This window comes from Ascaphus truei, chromosome 2 (genome assembly GCF_040206685.1).
Source record: "Ascaphus truei isolate aAscTru1 chromosome 2, aAscTru1.hap1, whole genome shotgun sequence".
Lineage (NCBI taxonomy): Eukaryota > Metazoa > Chordata > Amphibia > Anura > Ascaphidae > Ascaphus > Ascaphus truei.
In genome coordinates, this window is record NC_134484.1 from 355,511,691 (window position 1) to 355,526,977 (window position 15,287).

General features: G+C 39.5%; 1 protein-coding gene across 2 annotated transcripts in view; it reads right to left on the reverse strand.

The window, feature by feature from the left end:
- TBC1D5 (TBC1 domain family member 5) overlaps positions 1 to 15,287 on the reverse strand; it is a 600,469-nt gene that overhangs the window by 571,968 nt on the left and 13,214 nt on the right. For both annotated transcript variants that reach the window (XM_075586906.1, XM_075586905.1), the window contains exon 2: positions 3,177 to 3,241. The gene's annotated coding sequence lies outside the window, so the exon portion shown is untranslated. The remainder of the gene's footprint in view (positions 1 to 3,176; positions 3,242 to 15,287) is intronic.

The following is a 15,287-nucleotide window of genomic DNA, read 5'->3' on the forward strand; positions in this document are numbered from 1 at the left end:
ACTCATTTGTTAAAGATTTTCTCTCTGCCTTATCAAATGAAGAGATCTGAAATAGAAAATATTGTTTGCTGGTATTACATCTGATTTAAAGAAACAACGGTTACAATTAAGCTTAGATGAGTGTTACCCCCACGGTGATGCAAGATGAAATGCTGCCAACTAGAATGGCAGTCTCCTTTATAGAGAAACGTTGTAGAAATAGGTGGCACAAGTCTGAGGCGGCAGCTTAACTTGCGACAGAGCTAGACCTTGGCCAGTTAGGAATTCTCCAGAAAGGAATTGCTGCCCTGAGGCGTAGAGTTGCCAATGCGTATATATTTACCAATGTCAAATGTTGGAGACATTCCCCCATTTTTTTCCCAAGCTTCGAAAATTCCAAAATTGGGCAGTTTGCTGAAAACTTGTATAAACATTTTGCACATTTCTAATTAGCAGCAACATAGGCCATTAGGCAACAGTATGCTTCACTTCCACCGTCATTGTATGTTAGAACACATGCACAACAACCTTCTTTGAGATGAAACGTTTTCTTCGCATGGATGACCGTCTCATTAAGCACAAAGAAAAGGCAAAAACATTCATAGAGAATCGGAGTTGTAGGAAACAAAAAGCAAATAAATGAATATACAAATTTCCAGCGTTATACAACGCATGGCAAACTTACAGAAACAGCGGATGAGATACTGCAGAGATAACACTGGGATCAGAATAAAAAGCACATGGCATTTAGACTGTAGATAGCTTGAGAAGAATTCTAGAGACTGGGAAGCAATCTTGGTGGAATACCATAACATTTTGTGCAATACTATGTTACGTTAGACATTGCTGTACCCCAGGGGTTCTCAACTCCAGTCCTCAGGACCCCCCAACAGGTCAGATTTTAAGGATATCCCTGCTTCAGCACAGGTGGTTCAATCAGTGGTTCGCTGCATCAGCACAGCTGGCTCAATATGCACTGTGCTGAAGCCGAGATATTCTTAAAACCTGACCTGTTGGGGGGGTCTTGAGGACTGGAGTTGAGAAGCACTGATGTAACCATTCTGCCCCTTATCATTTACTTGTAAAATCGCCAACATAATCCGCGGTGAAACCATTTTGAGCCTAATTTTGCAATATGGAGCTGCCGCACACTGCCACCATGCCCCAATATATAAATACGACCATTGGCACATAACGATTTATGATCATCAATAGGCACATGTGGACAACTGCCAGCTTGGCTTTAAGCCTAATCTTCGAAGTCTCTCTTAATTTTGTACAGTATATACAATGTATATACTGTCAGTGTCAGGTTTACGTTCAAGGGGTAATATTAACATTTCAGATGCTTAGATTCCCTGGTGCTCGCCAGGACCAGAATTCCACACAAAACGTGTCTGTGACACTGCAGCTTTTGCCCAACACCCCAGGGATGTTACAATCATATGCTTCTAAAGTGACTATCCATTGCAAATCTGGCCCAATGGTTTTTGGTTGGGGTTCAGCAGTTATCTCTAGCACACAAAGCCTGTGTGCCTCTAAGCATATTCCCTTTGCAATAATAAGCATATTCACTTGTGACGTGGCAAGATTTAAATATTCTGTATATATACATATCTGTTGCAAAAGTATGAGACACTATTGCTCATTATTATTCTAAAGTGATAAGAAAACTGTTACACAAAAGGTGCCAATGTAAAACATTTGCAAATGGATACCAAATTAATGGTCATAAAAAGAAACAGAAAGTAGTAATTAATGGAACATATTCAAAATGATGCAACATTATTAGTGGAGTCTCATGGGCACTGAGCTAGGGATGTGGATGATTAATATCGTACTTAGCAGACTGATTTTGTTGAAAATTATATCAAACTATGCAAAAAAGAGTAAGTGTGAGAAAATACCAGAGATTATATCCTGATATGATGCAGAACCGGAAATATTTATGCAAAATTCAATTGAAAAAGAAGCAATCCACCCCCCAGCTCCCTCCCCCTCCCCCAGGAGCCTATATGAGTTTACCATCTTGCCCCCTGAGCATGTCCTGCTCTTTTGTTAAAATCATGGTTTTCCTCATCTCTGAGCCATTTCTAGTGCTGCACTGTATCCTTTATTACAAATACTTCCACAGTGATCGGTCTCTGTTGAGGTTTAGTTTATGGTGTATCCTGAAGTGGCACTTCTGGGTATCGGCAATTAATATCACGCTTTAGTAAATAGATCCCATTGCATCCTTCAGATGCACATCTTGAGCGAACGTAAAATAAAATCCCCATTTTCACACTGTTTTCACATTAAATATGCAATCCATAATATTACATAAAAAATTGAAAAATACATTGTTTTTGTTTTTTTATCTTCTTTGTAGCACCTCGGAGATATTTTCCTTGCATACTGTATGCCTTTCGAGAGTATATGGAATAGAGATTTTTTTTTCTCTCATAGGAAATAATGAATTTAATGACTGGATGAAATGTGCATTACATATTTTAAAGTAGAAAACAAAATAAATTAAATAAAAAAACAGGCTCGTATATATCCACTGTTATTTATTGTGTTTGTTTACAAAATGCTCCTGGAGAGATGGCAATTTGAATACTTGTGTGTTTTGCATATGAAGGACAGTTCCTTTAACTCCAAGACATATGCAAAACTTGTGCTTCTAGCACCAACCTGAGAGACTGGTGTTGCATACAGCAAGTTCCAGAGTAGCCGCCTGGTATTTACAATACCGGTTAGCTACAGTTTAACATAATACGGTAGCAGCCAGTGAGAAAACAATGAAATCATGTTAAATAAGTACATTTGTAAATTCATACAATTATTGCTCCATATGTAAATACAAGGAGCTCAAAGGAAAATGAAGTGTGGTCAAGAAGAGGGAGAGCTTAAAGATATGCAGTTATTAACCTTAACACAACCCAACAAGAACAAATCTGCTACTAAGCAAGTGTGGAAAATTCGAAGATATAAATAAATAGATTTTATTTTTTAGCTGAAATGGAGATATGAAAAGCAAATATGCACAGTATGAAAATGTTGAGCTATCGTAGGAAGCATAATCTAACATATATATCCCCAGGGTGCGGTAGAAGACCCCGAAAAGTATACATTCAACACAAATTATACATGATACTTTTACAGATGTACGGCACTATTTTTTATTTGACTTTATATTTGTTTAGAAAAATTACCTTGGCAGCTGCAACACCTCCCACAGGGCCCGCTGATTCCAAAGCAAAACCTGTCCACCTTCTCCCTGAGAGACACACAAACACACTCAGTTATAAACTAGTCATAATTAATCTGAAAATGTCTCTGTAGAGAAGGATGTGTGAGGTGCTTCATCTGCAGCGTTTAAGGTGCTTTTAAAATGTGCCAATATCATCTATATCATTTGGCTTCTATGGAAGCAGTAGGACATGAATCGCATCTCACAACTGAAGGAACGTTTGTTTGATCCACTTGCGTTATTGTTTGATCATGCAAAAATATTCACAGTGCAGGGCTTTGTGGCTGCTTCCGTGAATGGATAGACTGAGGAGGCTTGGTCACAAGGTCAGAGGTGGCGCTCGGTCATTGTGATTCCAGGTAGAGAGGCAGTAGGGGAACTCTGCACTGAATGATGGGTAAAACTAATCTAATACAGTTATTTTCAACATGTGTTCCCTGGATTATTGAGGTTAAGTGGGAGGTTGACGGGTTCCACACGAAAAAAATTATATTTTAAATATTTTATAAAGCCACTTATTTTTATATATTTATTCAGGACAGAAAAAGTCCAGTAATCTACTTGAAAAAGTCTTGCTCCCCCCGAGCAGGAAGAGACGGGTGCTGCCTAAAATGTAATTTTTTAAATATATACACATACATACAATATATATTCATCGCGTTATAATCGGATTCGTGTTGTAACGGGGTTGAGCTGTATTGTGTGTGTGTGTGTGTGTGTGTGTGTGTGTGTGTGTGTGTGTGTGTGTGTGTGTGTGTGTGTGTGTGTGTGTGTGTGTGTGTGTATATATATATATATATATATATATATACACACATACATACATATATACACACACACACACACAATACAGCTCAACCCCGTTACAACACGAATCCGATTATAACGCGATGTAAGCGCGGCTCCCAATTTTCGTATTTATGAATACTTTACAACACGATTATTGGTATCTTAAATACTTAATTGTACAATGCATACAATTGTACATTATTTCTAACACAATCCGCTTATAAAGCGATGTGATTCTTTGGACCCCAAGCACAGCGTTATAAGGGGGTTGAAATAGATAGATAGATAGATAGATAGATAGATAGATAGATAGATAGATAGATAAATAGATAGATAGGACACACATACCTAACAGATGTATAATAGGATTGTAAAAAAAAAACTTTTAAATAATATTCTTTAGAATAATGGAGGAGTAAAAAATTAGGAGGAGCGCACGAACCGAGTGGAGCAGGAAAGGACCCAGAATCAAAATAAGTAAAAAGGGTACTTTATTGTGTCATGAGACCCATCCAACGCGTTTCGAACGTCACAGCGTTCTTTATCAAGGATAAAATACAATGTAATACCACCTAATAAATACCCTCTTACCTGCAGCCAATTCGCTCCAAAACGGCAACGCGATGACGCAATGCGCAAAGACTTGCGTATGCGCAGAACGCCACCGCGCGGTCGAAGGGCGGAAGTGTCTATGCAGGATAAGAAGAGAGGCTAAAACAAGCGATGGCAAATGAATACAATGGCCTCAATAGGACAAAAAGGGGGGTCCAAGGACCAGCTAAAAAATATTTAACTTATAATCCTCTACACATCATAAGGATAAATAAAGGACAAAAAAGAAGAAAAAGAAAACACTATAAGACATAAGAATCCAAAGAATTATTAAAAGTATTAACGATTAAAAACAAGAAAAAGCATTGATAGCTAGTAAATGGAGATGACCAATATGACAATAATAATATTAAATCCACAAAAATATAACCAATTAAGATGTCAGATGATAATATGTGGATTTAGAACATAATATATAAAAGAAACACAGAAAAAAAAAAAGAACACAGAAAAAAAGAGATAGAAGAAAACACGAAAATATATAAAAATTTAAAAATATATATATAATAAATTCGAGAACATATTTTATGAATAAGAATTCCTTGGTTCAACAATGATCTAAACCTACAAGAAATGGGCCAATTGCCATTCAATATTTAAACCCATAGGGAAGCGCGTTCTAAGAATAAAAATCCAATACGCTTCCCTACGGTTTAATAAATTGATACGTCACCTCCTCTAGGTCTATTGTGAACTAATTCTATGGCCAAAAATGAAAATTTCCCAATGCCTCCCTGTCTACACTCAGAGAAGTGTTTGGATACTGGATGATTAGTATCATTCAATCTTATAAGTCTTAAATGCTCTAATATCCTGACTTTAAGAGCTCTGATCGTTCTCCCCACATATCTTTTACCACAACCACATGTTATGAGATATACCACGAATTGACGTTTGCAGTTTATAAAGCTGTTAATGTAGAATTTTTTATGTGATTGTCCACTTTGTTATCATGTGGATGTGGTAAACTGTCATGAAAAAATTAGAAGGTTTCATGTGTTTACAAACACTACAAGAACCGCATTTGAAAGAAACCCTGGTGATAAAAGAAGAATTACTGATTATAGGGATAGTTATGTCACTTGGGGAGATATACTGTATGAACCAACAGTTCACGCCCTACGATCCACAAACTTAGGACCTGAACCAATATATTTATTCAATACTGGGTGCATAGATAAGACATTCCAATGCTTGGATATAATTGATTTTATCTTCCCACTCTGTTTATTAACTGTGAGATAAATAGTGGACATTTATAGTCAAATTTATTGTGTCTTTGGTTCTTATATTTATTCTTATAAGTTTGTACATGTGTATCAAGGGGAGAGTGTCCAATATCCCGAGTGGGCAACAAGGATGATCTCTCTGTATTGAGGGCAATATCAAATGCATCATTGATGCTAGTCTCAGAATAACCTCTGTCCATAAATCGTTGACTGAGGTCACCACTATCCTTGATAAAGAACGCTGTGACGTTCGAAACGCGTTGGATGGGTCTCGTGACACAATAAAGTACCCTTTTTACTTATTTTGATTCTGGGTCCTTTCCTGCTCCATTCGGTTTCTGCGCTCCTCCCAATTTTTTACTTCTGCAATCACCATTGGAAGCTGCACAGCCAGCCACACCAAGGAACGTGAGTACTTTTACCAACTTAGGGGAACCTGCCAATGAGATTGATCGTGGGTGGGCTTGTACTACCCACTACCTATCTTATGGAGGACTGTACCCATTATTGTTGTTGCATTATCACTAATCTATATTTGTGATTACGGATTTCCTTTGGATGGTGGTTCTGACATTATATTATCATTGGCCTGGCATTTGAGCGCTTTTGCCATTTTTCTATCTTTCTATTTAGAATAATGGAGCCTAGAATGTAGTCCTTAGAGTACTGTGATTGCTAGAGAGCTTACAGAGAACGTACACACAGACACAAATGTGCAACAAGAACATACCGCTAAAGTGAAAACTAAGTCAGTGAGAAGTGGACACGAGGAATACCAACACATGCTATATACTATTTTAAAAGCTCTTTCATTATTAAGTGAGGGTCCTGGCTTCCAATCAAATCCCGTATCACACACTCAATACTCCTCACTTTTAAAGCTTAACACTCTTCTGCCCCTCCTTACATCTAAGCTCTAATTTCTCGCTATGCTCCATCCCGACTCTTGCGTTCCTCTCAAGGATGTCTTCTTTCTACCCCGTTTGTATCTAAAGTCCTCTCCCGGCTTAAACATTTCTCACCGACTGCCCCGCACCTCTGGAATGCCTTTCCCCTCAATACCTGACTAGCACCCTCTCTATCCACCTTTAAGACCCACTTGCTTAAAGAAGCATATGAATAGCACTGTGGATTATAATGGTCACATGATACATAAAGCTTGGCCCCCTGCAGACGCACTTACCAGAACTCCCTCCTACTGTCTCTGTACGTTCTCCCTACCTACCAATTAGACTGTAAGCTCCTCGGGGCAGGGACTCCTCTTCCTTAATGTTACGTTTATGTCTGAAGCAATTATTCCCATGACCTGTTATTTATATTATCTGTTATTTATTTGATTACCACATGTATTACTACTGTGAAGCGCTATGTACATTAATGGCGCTATATAAATAAAGACATACAATACATACAATACAATTACATATATGTTTACTGGCACCGCATTTAGATTTGTACATCTTAGTGTGAAAAACACAAATATCCCAGAATAGACAACACAGAGGGGGTTATTCATTAAATTGCTGTAGTGTTGATTGGGGTATTATCTCACTGAAACTCCAATTGTAGTCAATGGCAGTATCTGTGCGATAGTGCCCCGATCAGAAGTATTCCAGATAAATGAGCAACCCACATAGAGCTTTTGTTAGTGGCTAAATAGGAGCCTGCAACTAAATAATTTTTTGAAAGAATACAAAAGGAAAAAAACATCCAAAATTAAAAATATGGCCATTTTAATAAGACAGCAAAATTGTCTTTATATCAATATTCATTATAGAAGTTCACTGTGATGTATTTAATCAAGTGTTTCTCCCTAGCTCTAAAGACTGGCCAAGGGAAGCTCCAGTGAGAATGGTCACAGTTTAGATGGGATCAGCGGGTGTGCCCACAAAGAGGTGACTTTCTTCTGAGAATGTAGGTGGTCAAGCTTTAATGAATGGCATAGCATCCTGGGCTAAGATAATAAGTGTGAATGTATAGTGATGCAAAAAAGGAGGCTGGGTATGTGCAAGAGATGCTGGTTCAGTTAGCATTGCCATGGCAATCTTTAAAAACATTGTCCCTTGACAGGCGGGGATGCTGACGTGTCAATTGAAGAGTCCGTTAGAAACAGGAATCGCGCACACAGAAATATAAATTGACAGGAATGTGAGGAATTCTAAAATGAATGGTTTCAAGTGCCAAGTTGTGCCAAGTCTTCCTCTCCTTGTGAATGATAGTGAAGGTGCCCTGCCTGTTAGCGGGTGAATTTCATTGACCTATTGAACTGTAGAGGGTACTCTACAAAAGGCTAAAGTCATTGGAATGGCTCAATGCAAACAAACCTGTATTATCTGAAATGTGAAATACAACCCACACGAAGGCATGGAATTAATAAAATACTAGCAGGGGTGTTGGATCCGATTTATACATCTGCCTTATTGGGACATATAACAGCACATTGTTTTTTTTTTTTTACCAAGCCAAATTCTGGACTCAATTGATACATAAAGAGGCATCTTCATTTTGCGTATCTTAACATCAATGTATCAAAGTCATTTGGTCCACATTTGTCATGTGTCATCTTGCTATTTGGAAATGGTCATCTGGAGAACGTAGGGAGGAGTCACATGGGGTACATACTGTACTTATAATGGCTATATCTATTCTGTCGTGTCTGTCATTTTTATCATTTTTTTTCTGCTTCACAAACTTTGACTAGTCTAATGTGACAAACATCTCTGGCTTGTGATATAATTTATGCATAATACACTTAACACATTTCTTACATTTTATTTAAAGCAACACTCCCAGGTGGTCAAATGTATATTTTTTTTTACATTGTTGGAACTGGGGGTCCTTTGAAGCTGACCCACGTTACCTTCAGTTCCAGAGACCCCACAGTTTCCAAGATATATACCATTTTAGGTGCCGTTGTTTAAAGCTCCCAGCGGGAATTCAACATGGCCGTCAAATCTTACACGTCTCGCGATCCAAGAAGCCGCAGCATCATTGGTTCGTGGCTACCTGTTGGGCGAAGCTGGCAGCTATGTTGGATTTTACATGGAGGTAGTAGCACTGGCACCTAAAAACGGTCTTTGGAACTGAAGGTGCCCAGAGCTACATATAATGGTGTTTGGGAGGACTTTCAAAATTGGACTGTTCCAGATTGAATAACTGGACAAATATGAATTGCATGAGTAGAAATGTAAAAACAAGTATTTAATGAGTTTGCAGGTAACAGCGGTGCCCTCACATTAGTGATTCTAATATACTAAAGAGATAGCCCTTACACATCCCTTCGTTTTAAAATCACCTGGAACATAAGCCATTGTGGATATTTTTGTTGACTGCTTTTTGTCCTGAAGCAAGCTCAAGGCTTACTCTGGGAACGAGCAGGTTAACTTCCAATAAGCTGGTATTTAAAAACAAACTCTCAAAACTAGTTAGAAGCAATGCAACATCTAAAAGCAATAAACTCAAAATTAAGGTATAAATAATTTAAAGCACATCATGAAAAAAAAAAAGGATTAATAATTCATCAGATAAATAATTTACTAAATAATCAAATAAATAATGAAATACATAAATAAACCAGCAAATAAATAATTCTGCAATATAAAGGAAATTGTGACGAACTAAACAAATGCTAAACATTGAAAGATGCATGCATTTTTAACTGGGATCATTTCAGAGTTCACTTGGTTACAAAAAAAAAAAAAAAAAGAATGTGTTGCAAAGGTATCTTTTAAACACAAATACTGCCAAACCCTGCAAATGCAGCAAGAAGAACCTTAGGCTGAGTCCATAGAAGGACCGACAGCGCTGAGCTGTGCGGACGCTCCGCGATGGGCCCCGTCATCCTCAATGAGGATGTCTTGAGAGGGGGCTCCCGCGAGCGTCCGCAGGCGTGCTGAGGCGCAGGGATTTTCAGCCGACAGCGGAACCTGTTTCTGAGCGCGCAGTCGGCTGAAAACCTCCAATCAGAGCGAAGCAGCGTCAACGTCACAGCGCCGTGACGTTGGCGCTTCGTGGGCTATTGGCCCAGTGACGTCAGTGTCCGCCACCCGATCGCACACGCTGGCATGTCTGCTAGTTCATGCAATCGCTCCTGATTGCGCAGACGAGCCTCAGCGCGGAGGAGCGCGGCTCCCCCCTCTATGGACGCAGCCTTACACTTTGCAGAATTGACTACGGTTATTGGTAATTGAACTTGAATTCCATCGTAGGGGTATAGTGGATTATCATTGTGATAAGTTAGTAAATGAAACCTGCATGTAGTAAACACATTGTTATAAGTTCGGAATGTATAAGTGAGTCTTGTTCATATTTAAAGAGGTATAATTTCAACACCAAAAAAAAAAAAAAAAAATGGATTGCCACCGGTGGAGGGGAGAAGCTCAATCAAATAAGTGGTACAGTATTAAACTCCCTTCACGACACAGTTTTCTTTGAACGCTTGGTTGCAACTCTTCCATATGCTAATAATTAACCCAACAGTAAAAAAAACAAAAAAAAAAAAAAACAATTGTTTGTGTCTGCAGACAGGCTACCAAAAGTCTTTAGAAGTGTTTCAGCGGAACGTATACTAGCAGACTGAGGCCTGTTTCTTGCATTTAATTTGACACACAATCTGTGCAACCTGGCACAAATTCAGATGTAAAGAGAAAACCGGATAAGGACTAAATTAACATGTAACACGTGGGTAGGTTTTAGTTAACAAGTATCAAATGCTTCTAGGGATTGAAATAAAAACAAATTAAAAAAAAAAAAAAAAAAAAGACACTTACTTAGCCATAGGCTCTTTATTTGTTTTGGCTGAATACCCAAACTTTGGGCAGGATGCCTTCCTTTGCAAATGAAACAAGTAGAAACTAAGTGTGCTATTTATCAAAGTCTCCGTGTTGCAAACGTGATGCATTACTAAGGCTGCACTTCTAGTGATCGTAAAGCAGAATCCGGTGTGCGGTGTGCGGCTGCGGCACAGTGACCAAAGGATCACAACACCACAGAACCTAGACACCCAGGGAAATTTCTATCACTATTGATACCCCGATTCTGCACTCGACTATTTCAAATCAGAGTTCTTAAAACTCTGTGATACCCATGCTCCACTACGCAGAAGAAGAGTATGGGGGCCCCACCTACCGTGGGTTACAACTGACCTTATAGCACTACCATTTCAGGGATGCCTTGGGGAAAAGCTACAAAGTAACTGGTACTACCAAGGATCTTAATAACTACAGATGCCTGCAGAATATGTGCACAAGGCAAACAAGACATGCAAAAGTACAATATTACTCTGACAATCTTCACCAGAATACATCAAGCCCAGCTAACTTCTGGAAGGTTATCAACAATATATTCTAGCCTTCTACAACCAAGTAATATCACTAAAGAGGATATTACTCTGACAAATCCCACTGACATTGCAAATGCATTCAATGAATACTTTGTGGGGTGTGCTACTAGCTCATTAGCAAAACGCAACCCAAACTACAAAAATGAACCTCATTCTGAGAGTACCCCAACCTCTCCCAACACTGCTCACAATTTTCAATTTGTCCCAGTATCTGAAGAGATTACACAAGTCTAGCTCAAATTGAACCTAAGCAGCCAATGTGGACCTGATTTACAGCAATCTAAGTTAATACGACTTGGTGCCCCAGCTATTGCCAAACAGCTTGCCTCCCTAATCAACTCTATTCTGTCTGCAGGCCATATCCCTAAGACCTGGAAAATTGCCAGAGTTGTCCCAATCTTCAAAAGTGGGGACAAAAACACTGCCTCAAACTACAGGCCAATCTCTCTTCTCCCTATACTATCCAAAGTCACGGGAAAATGTGTTAACTTCCAGTTAAGCGATTACAATACAAAAACAAATTTCCCTAGCCAATTCCAATCTAGCTCTCACCCCAAACACTCCAAACACTTCCTACCCTGCTAAAAGTTTGCAATGAAATCCAGTGTGGAATGGAACTGGGACAACTTACTGGTGCAATATTCCTAGATTTTGCAAAGGCTTTTGATACTTTGATCATGTTATTTTGCTAAACAAACTCCAGTGCTCTGGAATAGGGAAGCATGCTTTAAACTGGTTTAATTCCAGGTAGATCCCAACATGTGTCTCAAGCTCTAATTCCAACCCCTTGGATATCACCTGCGAGGTCCCACAAGGCTCTGTTCAGGGGCCCCTACTCTTCTCAGTGTTCATCAATGATCTTCCTACAGCTTGTAAGGGAGCTTCAATACACATGTATGCGGATGAAACAATCTTATATCCACACAGCCATAGCCTCTTCGACCTTGGACACGTACTTCAGTCGGACTTTTTGAGACTTGAAAATTGGATTTCCCAAAACAAAAAACTGTTTTTTTAAACACTAACAATGGTATTTGGGACTAAGGCTAAATTTTTAAAGCTTCCATTGAATGAGCTCCATATCAAAACCAACGCTAATACCACCCTAGCATATGTTACTAGTTTTAAATACAATGAGCATGAGGTTTGACTCCCATTTAACATTTGGGTTGCACATTGATACCCTGACATTCAAAACCTATGCGAAACTAGGTGTACTTTATAGGAACTAATCCTCCCTAAGTCTGCCGGTCAGAAAGCGTATCGCACAGCAGATGCTAATGCCAATTATCGACTATGGGGCATAGTATATAGCACGGCAACCCAAACCCACTTGCACCACCAGCAAACTTGATACCCTCTACAATTCAATATGCTGTTTTGTCCTCCAATGCAACTACAACACACATCACTGCGAAATGCTTCAAGAACTATGATTGGCCATCTTTCCTGTCTTGACTTCAAATACTTTCTGAGCAAGCTATGTGTATCTGAACAAGCTTCTCTCCCCTACCACATGCAGCACTTATCTGAGATCTGACTCCAAAAGACTGTTCATGTTCCCATGGCTCAACAAAGTATCCGCCACCCATCCTTGCCATGAATAGTCCTGACATATTGTCCTGGTTTTCACTCTCCCCTTCTGTTCCTTCTCTGTCCACCGGGTGTGCTGCTGTTTCTGTCTGCTCTGGGGTTCCTCTGTCTTTATAGTTTCCTTTACTTCCAGGCCTTTGTTTTGTGATCCTGACTCCTGTTTCTGCCATGACCTGATCTGATCTGTTCCTTGTAGTTCTGGTAACATTATTAAAGGCCCTTGCTAGTAATCTAGCTTGTCCCTTCTCCCTGGTCTCAGTCCCAGTTCCCTAGTATCAGTTCCAACTCTCTTGCCCTGCTCCTGTCTTCCTGTTGCCGACCCCTGCCTGGACCCCAACAATCCTTGCTTGCTCCCTGCCACCGAACACTGCCTGTGACCCCGATGATCCTGCCTGCTCCCCGCTGTTCTGGCCACCGAGGTCCTACCCACTCCAGGATTCTCCCCATGACCAAAAACACAGGCCACTTCTGGACCTGCTTGTATTGGAGGAAGAGAAGTACTGTTTTGGAAAAACCCTGTTTGGGATCTTGAAAAGTTTTTTTGCTGCAAGTGTTCTGTACGATTACTGTGCACTTTGTCCCTGAGAAGAGTTGTCTTTTTTCTTTTTGTGGGAGTTTCAGTGGAAGAGGCTTTCAGTTTCCAAAAGAAAACTCTCCACTGTATCCTCTGTAAAGATAGGAAAGACATATTGCGTCTAAGACTTTTTTTGCTAAGGATGAAACTGTTGCTGCAGAGACCAGTGCATTTTTCGTTGAAGTTTTTGCAGTGTCTGGTTTAACCCCTGCTGATCCTCATACTCCCTTTTCCAAAGATCAGCTTATATTCCCTGTAGTACATGGTGTCACCACTTCAGACTCTCAGACTTGCATTTCTATATCAGACTTGTGTTATCTTGATTTCTTGCTTGCTTGGCTATACCACTGTTTTTACAGGCTACCATTTCAAAAACAAGAAAACTCCCATTGTTTTGTTGCTTACAGTATGTCGTGATTTCTCTGAAACCTGTGATATTCCTACGCTAGATTCTAAAAGTTTCAGACCCAACTGCAAGTTTCTCTGTAGTTTCCTGCAATCTGTGATTTTCCTATGCTTGGTTCTAAGGCTACAGATGTAACTGAAAGTTCCTCTATCTTTAGTTTATCGCAAAAATGTGATATTCCTATGCTTGATTCTAAAAGTTTCAGATGTAAACAGCAAATTCCTCTGGTCTTTAGTTTCTCCTAATCTGGGATATTCCTATGTCTAATTCTAAAGTTTCAGATATAACGGCAAGTTTCTCTGTCTATGGTTTCCCCTGCAATTTATGATATTTCTGTGACTGATGCTAAGGTCTCAAGTCTAAAGGTCAGCTCTCCTATCTTTTGTCTCCTTGTTGTGCCTAATATTTCTGTTGTTCATTCCAATGCTTCTGCTTTAAAGACACATTTCCTCTTTACTGGTTTTCTTGGGTAAGTTTTCCCTATGCCTGGCTCCCACTTTGAAAACAGTTTTGAGTAATAAATGTGAACACAGTACCACTGTTCTTCCGAGCCTCTCAAAGCAAAGAGAAAGAAAGAAAAAGAGAGGAGGTATTACAGTGGAAGTTGGAGAAGGAATTAAGGATGACCCTTCAACATCAGGAAAGCCTGTGTTAGAAGGGAACAGAGATATGCTGCAGCCTAAGGTGACTAGCAGCATCGTTCCATGAGTAGTGGAGAAGAATGAGGATGCCTTTAACCAAGGTGTAAAAGCCTTAACCAAGGCACCTCAATCCACAGGGAATGAGATTGATTGACGCTATGGACAACTAAATAAAGAGCAAGAGGCCAAAGCTGCACTACTAAAGTGTCTGTCCACCGCAATTGCTAAATGTGTATTACTGGTGAAAGAAAAACATTAGTTGGAAAGTGACCTGGTGATCATGTCAAATAAGCTGGAGAAGGCACACACTGATGCTGCCCAGTACCAGAGCTCAATTGATCAACTTAACACAGAGGGGTAAAGCCTCTCTGCAGCAGATTTGCCACTTAAAAACTGAGATACATTCAGTGAGAGAGATCTTATGAGGGTTAAATAGTGGTTTTGAAACTGTAAACCAAGAGTTAAATAACCTCTCTGTCCGGGTCAGTGAACGAGATAAGAGACTCCCTGAATTAGAAGAGGCGAAGAGACTGTTGATAGAAGAAAAGTGGAGGATGCAATTTATTTATTTATTTATAAAATATTTTACCAGGAAGTAATACATTGAGAGTTACCTCTCGTTTTCAAGTATGTCCTGGGCAGAGAGTTAAGACAAATAATACATGGTTACAAATACAGTTACATAAATGAACAGGGTATACATTATATACAAGACATTGCATGCACAGTTAAAGAAAATATATATTGTGGGCGAATGAAACAGTTACAGACCAGATTAAAATGTGAGACAGCCTTAGATTTGAAAGAACTTAAACTGGTGGTGGATGTGAGAGTCTCTGGTAGGTTGTTCCAGTTTTGGGGTGCACGGTAAGAGAAGGAGGAGCGGCC